The following is a 15,298-nucleotide window of genomic DNA, read 5'->3' on the forward strand; positions in this document are numbered from 1 at the left end:
TTCAACATAAACAGTATTTTATTTTTCCTTGGAAAAACCAACCAGTTTAATCAGTACTAACCCAACAAAGCCTCCATTTTTTAAAGTCTGCGAGGAGGCACAGGCCTACAACATTCAGACAATAGCTAACTATTTGGGCTAGGGTGTAGCTCAGCAGGAGAGTGCTTAGCATCAGGAGGCTCTGAGTTGCGGCCCCAGCATCAAATCAAGAGTAACTTGGTATCCTTACTTTTCTTCAACACAAAGACCCGGGTCTTTGTACGTTTATATTTATATACAGATAAATGCACTCTGCCAAAGTCTACAACGAAGTTGCCTTTTTAAAAAAAAAAATCAGAATGCAATGTGTCTCAGGTAAACATAGGTCCCACGAAAGCGAAATAATCGGATAAAGCATTCCTTTCCATACACACACAAAAAGAAAAACAAGAGGAAAAGGCTGCCCTCACCCACCTTTCAGGCAAAGCTCGGCTGCCCCAAACAGAATCGCCCGGTCCAAGAATGGAAAATGCAGCGTCTCAATGTGATACCAATGGCGAAAAGTCTATTCTTTCTGGGGAGGAAAATAATTCCACGAAGGTTACTTTACACCGGCTTTAGAAGAAAGGTGGGTGCAAAGAGCTCAGGGCTGAGTCGGGATGCGCACTCGGGCCGCGGCGCCCGGGAAGGCTGCAGAGCCCGGGAAGCCGCGGGACCCCGCGAGCACAGCTCGGCCCGCCTCCCCGCCGAGGCCTACCGAGTCCTCGCCCTCCCCGCGCCGCCCCCGCAGCTCCTCACCGAATCCTCACCGAGCTGCGTGGAGAGCCCTCGGACAAACGCCGAGAAGGACTCGGAGCTCGGAGAAAAAGGGGGGGCTGGCCGTGACGTCACTTCCATTTCCGGCTCGGAGTTCTCAGCCACGTTGGAGCTCTCCAGGCTGGAGAGAAAAACTTGTTTGTTCCAGCGTCCCGACAGTTGCACCCCTTTTCGGGTGGGTTCGTAAGGGGCGTTGAGACAGGAAAAGAGCCGAGAGGTCGAGGTCAGAAGCGAGACCTTGAAGGGGGAGCAGTGCGGGGGCGGGGCGAGAGGCGGGACCAGGCCGGGGTGCGCCTCGGTTGATGGCGGACCGGTGGGGCGAGGATGGGTGTGGGGACGCCCCGGTGGAGATGCTGCTGACAAAAGCTTTTCTCTCCCGCCTCTCCCTCACGCTCGCGGTGGCCTTAGCCATGTTGCACAATCTGCCAACCCAGGAAAAATGATCCGTTTGGTCCATTCAGTTACTGCTGTCTCCAGACACCTTTATGTCGACCTGTCTTTGTGTGTCTCTGGACTCTGTGCTAACACCTCAGTCGTTGATTCCGTCACGTTTTCACCACCCAGGGCTCAGTTAGTAGAGCCACGACTAGCATCACGAAGCCCTGGGATCCATCGCCAGTACCATAGATGGTACTAGTGGTGCTTGGGAGAAGACGAAGTTCAAGGCCAGCCTTGGCTACATAGTAAATTCATGGCCAGTCTGTCTGGGATGCATGAAACCCTGTATCCAAAATGCTTAGTTCCTAACATCTTTTCTTGATTTTTAGTGATAATGGGGTGTGTGTATGTGTGTGCATGGTTTAACAGAGTAAGCAGACATGTACATGGCAATGTATAGAGGTCAGGGGACAACTTTCAGGCGACCGTTCTCTCACCACAGGTTTCAGCAATGGAAGTCAGCTTCTCTTTCACCCACTGAGCCAGCTTTTTGGCCCAAACGACTTAATTTTCAGAGACAGTTTAACAGCTTGGGTGTTTTCTATTTTTGGAATAATTCCAAGTAAAACTAGGTCAGGCATAGTGATATGCACCTTTAACAGCCCTCAGGAGGCAAACACAAGTGGATCTCTGTGAGTTCAAGGCCAGAAAGGGTTACAAACTACTTCATAGTTTCACTTGGATCCTATATGGATACTAGCTCTGTGTGTGTGTGTGTGTGTGTGTGTGTGTGTGTGTGTGTGTGTGTGTGTGTGTGTGTGTTGTATGGCTATGACTGTGAATATAAGTCATGAACCCAGAAAGGGGACCATGAATGGGAGAACAAAAGATGTTTTAAAGAAATGGAGAAGTTGGTCTGGAGAGATTGCCCAGTGGTTAAGAACCTTTGTTGCTCTTCCAAAGGGCCCTGGTTCAGTTCCCAGTACGCATATGGCAGCCTACAACTGTCTGTAACTCCTGTTCCAGTATACCTGATACCTCTTTTGTTCTCCATGGACATGAGACAAGCATGCAATGCCCAGACATACATGCAGGAAAAGCACCCATACATCAATAATAATAATAATAATAAATAGAAATAAAGGCATTAAATTGGGAGGAAGAGAAGGGTACATTTTGGGGAGGTGGAAACTGCAGGAAAAAATGACAGTCAACCAAAACAAGATATGAATAGAAATGCCTAATGAAACCTTATTACTCTGCTGACTGAAAAACACGCAAGGGGCCGGGCGTGGTGGCACACGCCTTTAATCCCAGCACTTGGGAGGCAGAGGCAGGCAGATTTCTGAGTTCGAGGTTAGCCTGATCTACAAAGTGAGTTCCAGGACAGCCAGAGCTATAAAGAGAAACCCTGTCTCGAAAAAACAAAAACAAAAACAAAAAAAGCACGCAAGGGGCTAGAGAGATGGTTCAGCAGTTAAGAGTACTTGCAGCTCTTTCTTGGGGCATGAGTTTGCATCCCAGCATCCATGTCAGGCAGCTCCTTAGTTAACAACCATTAATAATTGCAGCTCCAGGGTATCTGAGGTCCTCTTCTAAAATCTGCAGCCACCCACACAAATACACACATACACATAAATAAACATCTTTTGGGTGAGTTCAAGGCCAGCCTCGTCTACAGAACAAGTTCCAGGATATCCAGGACTACACAGAGAGACCCTGTTTCGAAAAACCAAACTAAACCAAACAGCAACAAAAAGCTGTAACGAAAGAATAATAGCACTATGGTAATTCATATTTATTTTTTGTTATGCGTGGGTTTTCATTTCACTTGAGTATTTACCTAGTAGTGGACTTGCTGGGTCATATGGTAACAATACATTAAGAATATATAAACAGGCTGGAGAGATGGCTCAGCAGTTAAGAGCACTGACTGCTCTTTCAGAAGTCCTGAGTTCAAATCCCAGCAACCACAGGGTGACTCACACCCTATGCCTTCTTCTGGTGCATCTGAAGACAGCTACAGTGTACTCAAATACATAAAATAAATAAATCTTAAAAAAAGAAAGCTTTTAAAAAGGAAAGGATATGTAAACACAGGCTAGAGAGACCGCTAGAGAGGCTAGGAGCACTTGCTGCTCTTCCAGAGGACCCAGCTCACAACTGTCTGTAACTCCAACTCCAAGGAAACTGACACTCTTATGTAGCCATACATGCAGCCTAATCCACATGAAATAATAAGCAAATAGATCATAAGATAATGTATAAACAGTGTGGGGGTCTAAGAGAGCCTATTGATTCCAATAACTCAAAAGAGGAGTTGCCACTATGCCTCTGGCTCTTACAGTCATTCTGTCTCCTCTTCTGAGATCATCCTTGGGCCTGGGAAGGAGGGGTGTCATATAGGTGTCCCATTTAAGCCTAAGCACTCCACAGTCTTTTCTCCTCTGCATCTCGGCCAGTCGTGGGCCCGTGGCAGGCAGACAGTTTATTGTAGCTCTCACTGTTCACAGCTGCATAAGACTGATGGTTACTTATAAGTAATGTATAAGATTGGAAAGAGTGGCCTAGTCCATGCCTGGCACTGGACTTTTTATCTGTTAGCCTATATCTAGCAGGGATGTTTTCACCCCATCATAGGGAAATTCCATTAAAATTTTGTATATATGTATATATTTTAGAAGCTTCTGCAGTAGACTTTCATATAGTTCTTTTAAAAGGTTACCTTAGAGTCCTCTTATTTTGGATCCCCTTCTCTACCTTGCTCTCGACATGTCCGCCCTATTTAACCCTTTCTGTTCCGTTATTCTCTGTTCCCCCTGTATATCACTGCATCGTATCCTCCTTCCTTCTTTCTCCCACCTCTACAGCCCTTTACTTGCTTGATCTCTATGGTATTTCAGATAAAATACGCATGTCTAAAGATTCTAACCTACCATCTACAAATGAAAGAAAATGTGGTATTTGTCTTCCTTAGTTTGTGTTACCTCATTCTGAATGATTATTGTCAACTCCGTCCATTTACCTGAGAAGTTTGTTTTCTTAACAGACGAATAGTAATCGACTGTGTAAATGTACCCTCTTTTCATGATCTGCTTACCAGTCAGTGGACATGTAGGCTGTTTCCATTTCTTGGCTGTTGCGACCAGAGCCTCAGTGTTCAAGCAAGCATCTCTGTAGTAGATATACAGCCCTATAAATGCCCAAGAACAGTAGAACTGGACCATGTGGTGTCTCTTTTTCTAGCTCTTGGAGGAATCTCCACACTAGTTTCCATAGTAGCTACACCAGTTTAGACTCCCACCAGCCGTAAGTGTTCCCCTTGCCCCATATCCACATCAGCATTTGTTGTGATTCTTTTGACCTTAACCCTTCTGACTAGGGTAACATGAAACCTACTGCCATTTCACTTGATACCTTCCAGAACTTCACAGTAAGAACCCATTGCTGAAGACACCACATACTTAAGTCATAGAACATGGAAAAACCAAGCTGTTACTGACCCTGAACCTTCGTGCCTACTGCCCAGCTATCACAATGCTGGAAGGCATTATGCATACTACCAAAGGAGGAAAAGAATCACCAACTTATCCCGCTGTGAGCAGAGCTATAATGACTATCCCAGCAAGATGTGCCTACTGGGGCAATACTGGAATGAACGGTAAGGGAGTAAGCAGCCACTTTCTGACTGGATTTATGGTCACCTCCATCTTTTGGAGAGGGCCTCTCCAATCATACCTGCTACCATTATCAGGGCCAAGGGTAGGCAGGTTATAGGCCTATGGGAGAACTAGTATTACTCTTCTACATGGACACAGGATTAAACCAACTCCTAATGCCTTGTCATAGCATAGATTTGTGCATCTCTCAACCCTCACTGAAGCTTATTTTTGCAATAGATTGTGGTTAAGTGCTGAATTGTAAAAGTTCTTTCCATGCTATGCTTAAAGGACCCTCCAGCATGCTACAGGAAGGTCCAACCACTGAGCTATTTCCCAAACCTCATTTTCACTTTGTTTTGTAAAACTGAAACTCGTGTCACCCAGGCTGACCTCCAACTTACTATGTAACTAAGGATGGCCTTGAACTCCTGATTCTCTGGCTTCACTTCTCAACTACTGGAATCACAGGTGTGTGACACCGTGACAGTCTTCTCATGTCTTGATGGGAAAAGAGAGCAGATGGGGCAGGGACAGAGGAGAAAGGGAAGAGGGACAGAAGCCCACCGAGGTGGCTCAGTCAGTGAGGATGCTTCCTGGTCTGGCCTTGTTACCTGAGTTATCCTTGTTACCTCTGTCATCCCCAGAAAGGCAGAACAGAGAACAGGCTCCACAAAGTTATTCTGTGAATTGTACATATGCTAAGTGGCACACTTGTGCCACCTTCACAGGTTTAAGTTTTCCTTATTTTTGTATTCACTCTTCCAGTGTTGAAGGTTAAGTAGAAGGCAAGTGTTTCACCACTGAGCTTCAGCTCCTCCAACCACCAGATTTCCTGCAGAGACAGGAATCTCACAAGGGAGCCAACAGTAGGTCTAGAAAGAAAAGAAAAATATGCTCAATGTTCATTTTGTTCCTTCATAAAAGCAATCATGCAAGGTGTAGATTTTATTGTAAAGGGGATCACATTCCTAGTAGGGAGTTCTTGAGTTGGTCATATGCAAAAATGAAACTGCAGGCTAGAGCTGTACCAGTTTGAACCCCTCCTGAGTTGATATACACTTTTGGTTTTAATTTTTTTTAATCACATTTATTTGTGTACATGCATTTCATGCCTCGGTGCATTTGAGGAAGTCAGAGAACAACTTGAGGGGAGTTGGTGCTTTTCTTCCATCATGTGGATCCCAAGGATTGAACTCAAATCTTTAGGTTTAGTGGCAAGCACCTTTCCCACTGAGCCATCTCAAAGCCCAATACCTTTGTATTACAAACCAGAGACAGTATCAAACCAGACAAGCTGGTAATATTGAGACAAACAGGCAACTGAGTGTTTTGCAGCTTTTCCTTATCAGCTGACTGGTGTCCTTGAGCTCTACAAATACAGAAATGGAGAGCAAGGGCTATCAAGATAGCCCAGTGAGTAAAGGTGCCTGCCACCAAGCCTGAAGACTCTGAGATGGATCCCCAGGACCAAATGGTTCTGAAAGGCGAGAGCCACTCTCCAGCTTGTCGTCAGACTTTCACATGTGTCCCAGCCAACATAGAAAATAAATCAATAACATGTAGATACAGTGATGAGGCAAGTTGGACATAATGGCACATGCCTTGAATCCCAGAACCTGGGAAGTAGAGGCAAGAAGATCAAGAGTTCAGTGCAAGCCTTAGCTAAACACTCCAAAGGTGGGATGGTCTGACGGTTGCTGATCAGCTCATTTGTTATTTTGCTTTCAAATTGTCTGAGCCTCCTACATTTTAAACTTATTATTTATGGAAAAATAAAAAACTAAAGGCAATGCTTACTATAAAGGTCTGTGAGGCAATCACGGTAGCTCAGTGGGTAAGGGTACTTGCCTTGAAGGCCAATGACCTGAGTTTAATTCCCAGAACCCAAAGGGTAGAATGAGAAAACCAACTCCCATAAGTTTTCTTCTAACATACTTAGATACATACCATGGCACATTCATGCCCACACATGTGCAACTCAAAATAAATAAATGTAATAATATATAAATATATATATATATATATATATATACACGTGTGTGTGTGTGTGTGTGTGTGTGTGTGTGTGTGTGTGTGTGTGTGTATAATCAGAGAAATGACTCAGCGGTTTAAGAGCACTGACTGCTCTTCCAGAGGACCCGGGTTCAATTTCCAATACACCCACATGATGGCTCACAATTGTTATGACTACAGATTCAAAGGACACTCCAGACGAGGGCATTGGATCCCATTACAGATGGTTGTTACCCAAACTGTGGATGCTGGGAACTGAAGGCAGGACCTCTGGAAGAGCAGCCAGTGCTCTTAATCACTGAGCCATCTCTCCAGCCCAACATTTTTCTTTCAAACTATAATTGTTAACAGTAAGTTTTTCTACTTGTTTGAGACAAGGTCTTATGTAGCCAAAATGGCCTCACACTCCCTAAGAAGACTAAGTAAGGCCCCTAACTTTATGAAAATGGCGGGGTGGGGGGCAGGTTGGTGGCAGCACACACCTTTAATCCCAGCATAGGCAAAGGCAAGCAGATCTCTTCGAGTCTGAGGCCAGCCTGGTCTACAGAAATCATTCAGTTCCACCCAAGTAAAGGTGGAAGGTAAGATGTGACCCTACAAAGTTGCCTTCCGACCTCTACTAGAGTAGCTCTGTAACTCAGTATTCACATATCCACTTAGATAACCAAAAGGGAAATTAAAGGGTTTTAAAGCCGGAAATGATGGTGCATGTCTTTAGTTCTAGCACCCAGAAGGCAGAGATAGTGGAATATCTGTGAGTCTGAGGTCAGCCTAATCTATATAGAAAATTCCAGGCTAGCCAGCAATACATAGTGAGACCATCCCCTCAAAAAGTTGGTTGTTGATTGTTTGTTTCTTTGTTTGTATGGTTTTGTTTTGTTTATTAAGTAAGGAGCAGGGCTGGAGCAATGGCTGTGTTAAAAGCACTTGCTGTTCTTCCACAGGATACAAGTTTGATTCCCAGAAACCACAACCAGCTATAACTCCAGTTCCAGGGAATTCTGCACTCTCTTGTAACTCATAAGCACCCATGCTCTGTGCATATACCTGCCATATACACAGAAATAAATCTTTTTTAACATAAAGAGCTAAAAGTGTGGAGCACTTACCTATCATACAGAAGTCTACATTTGTTCTTCAGTCCCCACACAAAAAAAGGAGGCAGGGAATATTAAGGCTCTCCCTTAAAGAATTGAACATATAAAGGTATAGGGATGGATGGATAGATGAGAGAGAGAGAGAGAGAGAGAGAGAGAGAGAGAGAGAGAGAGAGAGAGAGAGAGAGAGAGAGAGAGATGATAGGCAGATAGATGACAGACAGATTTTTTTGTTGCTGTAATAAAACACCATAATCAAGATATGAAAGAATATATTTGGGTTTATAGCTGCAGAGAGGTAGAATCAATAATGGCAAGGACACCACTGCAGCAGGTAGCAGGCATGGTGGCAGGAACACCATTGCAGCAGGTAGCAGGCATGGTGGCAGGAACAGAACCTGAGAATTCACATGCTGAACCACAAGCACAAAACTAACTCAAAATGGTTAAAAATCTTTCAACTTTTAAATCCTGCCTCCAGTGACACACTTCCTACCTCTATCAGGGCACACCTCCTAAATGTCCCCAAACAGCACCACCAACAGGGACCAAGTATTCAAATATGGGACTTTCTCATTCATAAGTGACTTTCTCATTCAACCCCCCTACAATATATTAAAAGGAGATTTTTGTTATGTTGGCTTACAGGATCCAGTTTGGGTAGTCCAACAATGTGTCGTGCTAGAAAGGCCAAGAATCCTGTGGTTAATCTGTCCACAAGACTGGATATTTCAGCTGTCTCAATTCAGCACTGGAGTCCTGAAGGATGCCTGGGGAGCTGCTAATCTTCAATCTGTTGGAATCCCAAAGAAATTGACTCTAACACTGGTTACTAAATGCCTCAGTAACAGAACTAGCAAGAGTGAGTACAAGCAGGCAAAAAGCAGTTCCCTTCTTCCATGTCTTGGCATCTGGGCTGCCACGGGTCCACAAGCAAAGCCTAAGACTGCTAAAGAATCTGAAACAGAATCCTCCTAGGAAGCGACTGGCCTCCTAATCCTGGGACCCCCTGGGTCCTCCAGCCCTCCAGCTGCACCACCATTTGGTGTCTTTCCCCCACCTAGGCTCCAGCCCAGGTTGTTTGTTTTGTTTGTTTTTTTCTTTAATTTCTAAATTATACATTTATTTGGAGGGGGGTAGAGGGAAGAGGTGTGTAGACTTACTGAGGCCTGAGTGTGAAGGTCAGAGAACGACTTTCAGGAATCAGGTCTCTCCTTCTTTATTTAGGTCCGAGGGACTGAACTCATATTCTGAGATTTTATGGCAAGCATCCTTTTACCATCTACACTGTTTCCTCTGGGGCTAGAACCCAGGATCTTCTAAGAGTTTGTGGCAAGCCCTCTTTTTACCAGCTGAGCCATTTCACTGGCCTTTGTATCAGTTTCAGAGGACTATAACTATCATGAACACCAAAAGTGAATGGATTAAATTTTGAGCTAAATTCAACCTGAAGTTTGGTTGTGTTGTTATTGGTTGGTTTTTCAAGATAAGGATTCTCTGTGTAGCCCAGCTGTCCTGGAACTCACTTGCTAGACCACAAAGATCTTCCTCCCTCTGCCTCCTAAGTGTTGACACTAAAGGTGTGTGTCACTATGCCCAACTTACTAACTTGTTTTTATTTTATGTGTTTATGTCTGTGCCTAGGTGTGCATAAGTGCACCATATGTGTGCAGGAATCCACAGAGGCCAGAATAAGGTATCAGACACCCCCCCCATATTACAGATGGTCATAAGTCATTATGTGAGTGTTAAGAACCAAGCCCAGAGCCTCTGCAAGTGAAGAAGGTGCTCTTACTTTCTGAGCCACCTCTCTAGTCCTTTCAGTTGTTTTAAAGACTACATTCATTCATTTCCATGAAGGAGAACACAGGTGTGCCCATGACATAACATCCTTGTGGAGGAGATTGGGACAACTTGTCAAAGTGGATTTTCTCTTTTTACCACATGAATTCATGGGTTCTTGGGTTCAAACTCAGACCTCATGTTTGGTGGTAAGTGCCTTCACCCACTGGGCAATCTCAATGGTTTCTTTTTATATTTGATGAAGGTAAAGTCCCTTTCATCCATCCCAGTTGCTCTAGGGAGTCACATGGTGAAATGAAGGTTCTTTATCTGGGTTTGATCTGTAATGTTCTTGAATTAAGAAACATCCTTGTTGGCCTGAAAAAATACCTCAGTTGTCTTCCTCTTGTAAACCACCAGCCTGACAGGAGTGGTGCAGTCAAGCCAGCAACAAACAATTAGCATAGCTCGCAGAAGAAGAATGTTGAATTGGCATCAATCAAGCAGCGTTCAGCAACATGCTAAGGCATTAGGCACAACAGATATAAAGTCCAGGATTCAGCCAGGCATGGTGGCACATACCTTTAATCCCAGCACTTGAGAGGCAGAGAGGTAGGCAGATCTCTGTGAGTTTGAGGCCAGCCTGGTCTATAGATCAAGTTCTAGGAGAGCTAGAGCTACACAGAGAAAACCTGTCTCAAGATAGTTGGATAGATAGATAGATAGATAGATAGATAGATAGATAGATAGATAGATAGATAGATAGATAATAGAATCCAGGATTCACCAAATGCATGTGATTAATGAGTATATAAGATAACTGATCATCTTCTGGGTAGATGATCACTACTACAGCATCCTAAATTTGTGTCACAATTTTCAGAGCATGAGGAGTGCTTTCAGGGGGTCATGTGAACCTCAGTCTTCATTGATTGATGCATAGCCTCTTGCTCCTTGTGCTACGGCAGTGTCAGAGGGTTCCTTGTTTTACTTTAAGTTCATTGGATGGAAAGAACACTAACTGAGCTATTTTGTCGCGCTTTTACACAGGCAGATCTTTGCTCTGACAGTGTGTAAAGTCGCCTTAATCTCAAAGATGAGCCCACACAGTCTAGGAGGGATTAGCACACACAGCCATAGGTGTAACAAGTGGCATGGACTCCATGGGGAGGCACAATCCAGCCCCACCAATCAGGACTTGCCCATAACGACGTCGGAACAGCAGCCTCAGTTTCTCAGCACATCAGCACTGTCACTTCATCCTTGTCTCCAGCCACAGTTTAGAGAGCTTGAGTTATCGTCCATGTTAGTGGTGCGTCACTTTGTCCTACTGACCTATTAGGATCTGTACAGTTTCCAGTAAATGATCTTTCCATTTATGGAATAACCCTTCCCCTGTTTTATTAAATAAATAAATACATTTATAAATTTAATATAAATATATCTTGACTTATAAATATATAAAATTTATAAATAGAAACTAACTAATATAGATGATCTGGCATCTGTCATGGCTATTCTTGATTACTAACTTGACTATATTTGGAATTAACTAAAACCCAAATGGCTGGGCATACCTGTGAGTGATATTTTTTTTCTTAATTAAAAGTGGGAAGACCCACTTTTAATCTTTGAGGTATGAAGATATTCTCTCTCTCTCTCTCTCTCTCTCTCTCTCTCTCTCTCTCTCTCTCTCTCTCTCTCAGATTTATTTATTTTATGTATATGAGTACACTGTAGCTGTCTTCAGACACATCAGAAGAGGGCATCAAATCCCATTAGATTGTTGTGAGCCACCATGTAGTTGCTGGGAATTGAACTCAGAACCTCTGGAAGAGCAGTCAGTGCTCTTAACCACTGAGCCAACTCTCCAGCCCCAAGGGTTTCTTTGTATAGCCCGGACTGTTCTGGAACTCACTCTGTAGACCAGCCTGGCTTTGAATTCCCAGACATGCCTCTGCCTCTGCCTCCTCTGCCTCTGCCTCCTCTGCCTCTGCCTCCTCTGCCTCTGCCTCCTCTGCCTCCTCTGCCTCTGCCTCCTCTGCCTCTGCCTCCTCTGCCTCTGCCTCCTCTGCCTCTGCCTCCTCTGCCTCTGCCTCCTCTGCCTCTGCCTCTGCCTCTGCCTCTGCCTCTGCCTCTGCCTCTGCCTCTCTGCCTCTGCCTCTCTGCCTCTGCCTCTGCCTCTGCCTCTGCCTCTGCCTCTGCCTCTGCCTCTGCCTCTCTGCCTCTGCCTCTCTGCCTCTGCCTCTGCCTCTGACTCTGACTCTGACTCTGACTCTGCCTCTGCCTCTGCCTCTGCCTCTGCCTCTGCCTCTCTGCCTCTGCCTCTCTGCCTCTGCCTCTGCCTCTGCCTCTGCCTCTGCCTCTGCCTCTGACTCTGACTCTGACTCTGCCTCTCTGCCTCTGCCTCTGCCTCTGCCTCTGCCTCTGCCTCTGCCTCTGCCTCTGCCTCTGCCTCTGCCTCTGCCTCTGCCTCTGCCTCTGCCTCTGCCTCTGCCTCTGCCTCTGCCTCTGCCTCTGCCTCTGACTCTGCCTCTGACTCTGCCTCTCTGCCTCTCTGCCTCTCTGTCTCTGTCTCTGCCTCTCTGTCTCTCTGCCTCTGCCTCTCTGCCTCTGCCTCTGACTCTGCCCCTTCCTCTGCCTCTGCCTCTGCCTCTCTGCCTCTCTGCCTCTCTGCCTCTGCCTCTCTGCCTCTGCCTCTGCCTCTGCCTCTGCCTCTGCCTCTGCCTCTGCCTCTGCCTCTGCCTCTGCCTCTGCCTCTGCCTCTGCCTCTGCCTCTGCCTCTGCCTCTCTGCCTCTGCCTCTCTGCCTCTGCCTCTCTGCCTCTGCCTCTGCCTCTGCCTCTGCCTCTGCCTCTGCCTCTGCCTCTGCCTCTGACTCTGACTCTGCCTCTGACTCTGCCTCTCTGCCTCAGCCTAGGAATAAAGGTATCCATAACCACTGCCCAGCTATCCAGATCTTTTGAGATAGGAAAGTCCACCTTTAATCTTAGCCACACGTTCTGGTGACAGCCTCTGTAAAGAACAGGAAAGAAGGAAACTCTCTTTTTGCCTCCTTGCCCTCACTCTCCAGCAAGTCCATTCATCCACTGGAATTAGAACCTACTTCTTCAGAATTTCAGAATATTGAAGACCAGCTGAGACATACAGCCTCATGAACTGAATAGCTCCTGGATTCCTGGATCTTTCATTAGTAGACAGCCATAGATTGCTGGACTATCTAGACAACAACCTGTAAGCCATTCTAATAAATCTAATAAATAATAAAATTATATATAAGCACATATATAATAGATAGGTGAGAGAGAGAGACTCATTCTACAAGTTCTATTCCTCTAGAGAATCCTGACTAATATAGCATCACATTTTTTTCTACCAAGCCTACAGCTTACAGATGATAGAAAATGTGAAAAATTCATTTTATACTATGCATCTTAGTGCATTGCTATATTAAATGTAAATTTGAAGTGGCTTTCATTGTCACTCTAGGTTTGCATGGGAGTGTCACGTAACTTTGTTAAAGAGTCCATACAGTATTCATTTGGGTAGCATGGGCACATAGGCATACAATCAACTATCCAGATATTGGAATCTACTGCCACACAGATAGACTGACAATTTTAACATCAAGCCAGTGCTCCCACATTATTGCTCTGCCAGATCTGTCTGGTGATTTTCTCTGATGGATATGATCTTTCCAATTATGCAGGTATCCCACTTCTGCATCTGCTGGCAGAGGACAGTTTTGAGGATATTCTGTTTTAGGGTGTCCTGAGTAGTAGGTGTCCTATCGTCCTGGGTCCACCATGAGCAGTATACTTTCCAAAATGTTTACATTTGGGAGAAGCTCCTTAGTGCTTCTCAGAGGGAGCTTCAACACTCAGTGAAACCTGAGCTAAACAGTCTGGATTCTTGCTCTGAAGAGCTGTTCTATGGAGGCCAGCAAACATGCTGTGAGCATCGCCATGAAGTGCAGTGTCACTGACTGACCATGGAGGCTGTGAGCATCGCAGTAAAGTGCAGTGTCGCTGACCGGCCACTGCAAATACCCTCCCACACAGGCTTTCCCCATACTTCTTTGCCATTTGTGATCCTTCATGTTTTTACTATCAGGCCATCCAAATGGCCATTTAATTTGCCACAGACCAGTTTTATGTACACATGGTATTGTCCTGAGTCAGTTTGAATAGCTTTATGGACAGCATGTAACTCTGCATTATTGGCTGCTCATACCAGAAGCGGTGGAGACAAGTGATCAAAAAGATTTTCCCAGCCGGGCGTGGTGGCACATGCCTTTAATCCCAGCACTCGGGAAGCAGAGGCAGGTGGATTTCTGAGTTCGAGGCCAGCCTGGTCTACAGAGTGAGTTCCAGGATCAGCCAGGGCTACACAGAGAAACCCTGTCTTGAAAAACCAAAAAAAAAAAAAAAAAGACTTTCCCAAATTAATAGGAGACTCTGTTGTAGCATCCAAAATGAAAGAACAGTCAGATTCTGCTGGGAGCATGATCCTGATTTCATCGCGTAGCCAAGACTCCACTAGGAATCTTGCTCTTCCACTTAGTGACACTGGGCTCCTGTGTATGCCCTGCTTTATGAGTGGTCGGCTTGAGATGTGCCCACGTTGTAATTGGACCTCGGAATCTCATCAGTGTTTCATGATAGCCAGTGATTGGTTCAATTTCAATCAAAGCCCAGAAAGAGCCAGTAACTAGTGTTTCTCTAAAGGGGTTTATGCTTCACTGGCAGAGGACAGATTGCTATTCCAAAAGCCCGAAGCACCCTCTGTTCTCCTCATTCCTGCCACAAACTCCAGTTGGCATACATCCCATCAGCTGTTACTTGTAATTCAGTGGGGCCTGTTGTGGCCAACCAGAGCTCTAAGGTCATGGACTGTCTGTTTTGCATGTTCAAATGCTTGTTCCTGCTTAGGTCCCATGCAAACTGAAATTTGTTTCTAGCTACTTTTTTATAGGAGGTTCAAGCTGTCCTAGATGAGGGATGGCGGTGCCTAAGACCAATTAGACTGGTGGGTTGGCTTTTTATCCTGTAGAATCGGAACTACTAATATCTTCTGTCTGAATGTAGATAATATCTCCTGTCTGCCTTGATTACAAAATACTTTCTCCAAATTAAACAGTAGTTTCCATTCCTTGAATTTTCAACAGGGTTAATTTCCCACCCAAATTATTTTAATCCTGCGGTCACTAACATTAAAGCTTCTGCCTGCATCTTCCTCCACCCTGCACAGCATGACATTATCGATGCCATGCATCATTTGAATGGAGACAGGCACCTTTATGCTCCCTGAATGCTCTGCCATGAGGTGATGGCATATGGTAGGACTATGAATACATCCTTGGGGTGGACATGGAAATGTATATTCTTTACCCTTGCCAGGTAAAAGCAAACTGCTTGCATTGATCAGGACAGGTGTATAGTGAAGAAAGCATTAGCCAGATCGATGACAGAGTCAAATGCCTGGATGGCTCTGTACTTCTCTAAAGAGGTGACATCACCTGGACAGCAGCAGTGAGAGGGGGAGTTCCTTACTTAACTCCAGCAGTCTTTGG

General features: G+C 45.1%; 1 protein-coding gene and 1 long non-coding RNA gene across 8 annotated transcripts in view; one reads left to right on the forward strand and one right to left on the reverse strand.

Annotated features, from left to right (window-relative positions):
* LOC110301194 (uncharacterized) overlaps positions 1 to 890 on the reverse strand; it is a 27,230-nt gene extending 26,340 nt beyond the window's left edge. For 3 of the 7 annotated variants that reach the window (XM_085844442.1, XM_029481216.2, XM_085844439.1), the window contains exons 1-2: positions 789 to 890; positions 454 to 553 (exon numbers count right to left, since the gene is read on the reverse strand). The gene's annotated coding sequence lies outside the window, so the exon portion shown is untranslated. Of the gene's footprint in view, positions 1 to 453; positions 554 to 777 lie in introns of all 7 variants that reach the window. The other 4 variants (XM_085844440.1, XM_021171513.3, XM_085844441.1 and 1 more) reach the window with 2 other exon arrangements.
* Positions 883 to 9,367, forward strand: LOC115031924 (uncharacterized). Its single transcript, XR_015048912.1, has 3 exons — positions 883 to 970; positions 4,598 to 4,834; positions 8,594 to 9,367. It is a non-coding gene; the product is annotated as an uncharacterized LOC115031924 (long non-coding RNA).
* Positions 9,368 to 15,298: the final 5,931 nt, after the last annotated feature.

This window comes from Mus caroli, unplaced genomic scaffold (assembly GCF_978045245.1).
Source record: "Mus caroli unplaced genomic scaffold, Mus_caroli_1 scaffold_11, whole genome shotgun sequence".
Classification (NCBI taxonomy): Eukaryota; Metazoa; Chordata; class Mammalia; order Rodentia; family Muridae; genus Mus; species Mus caroli.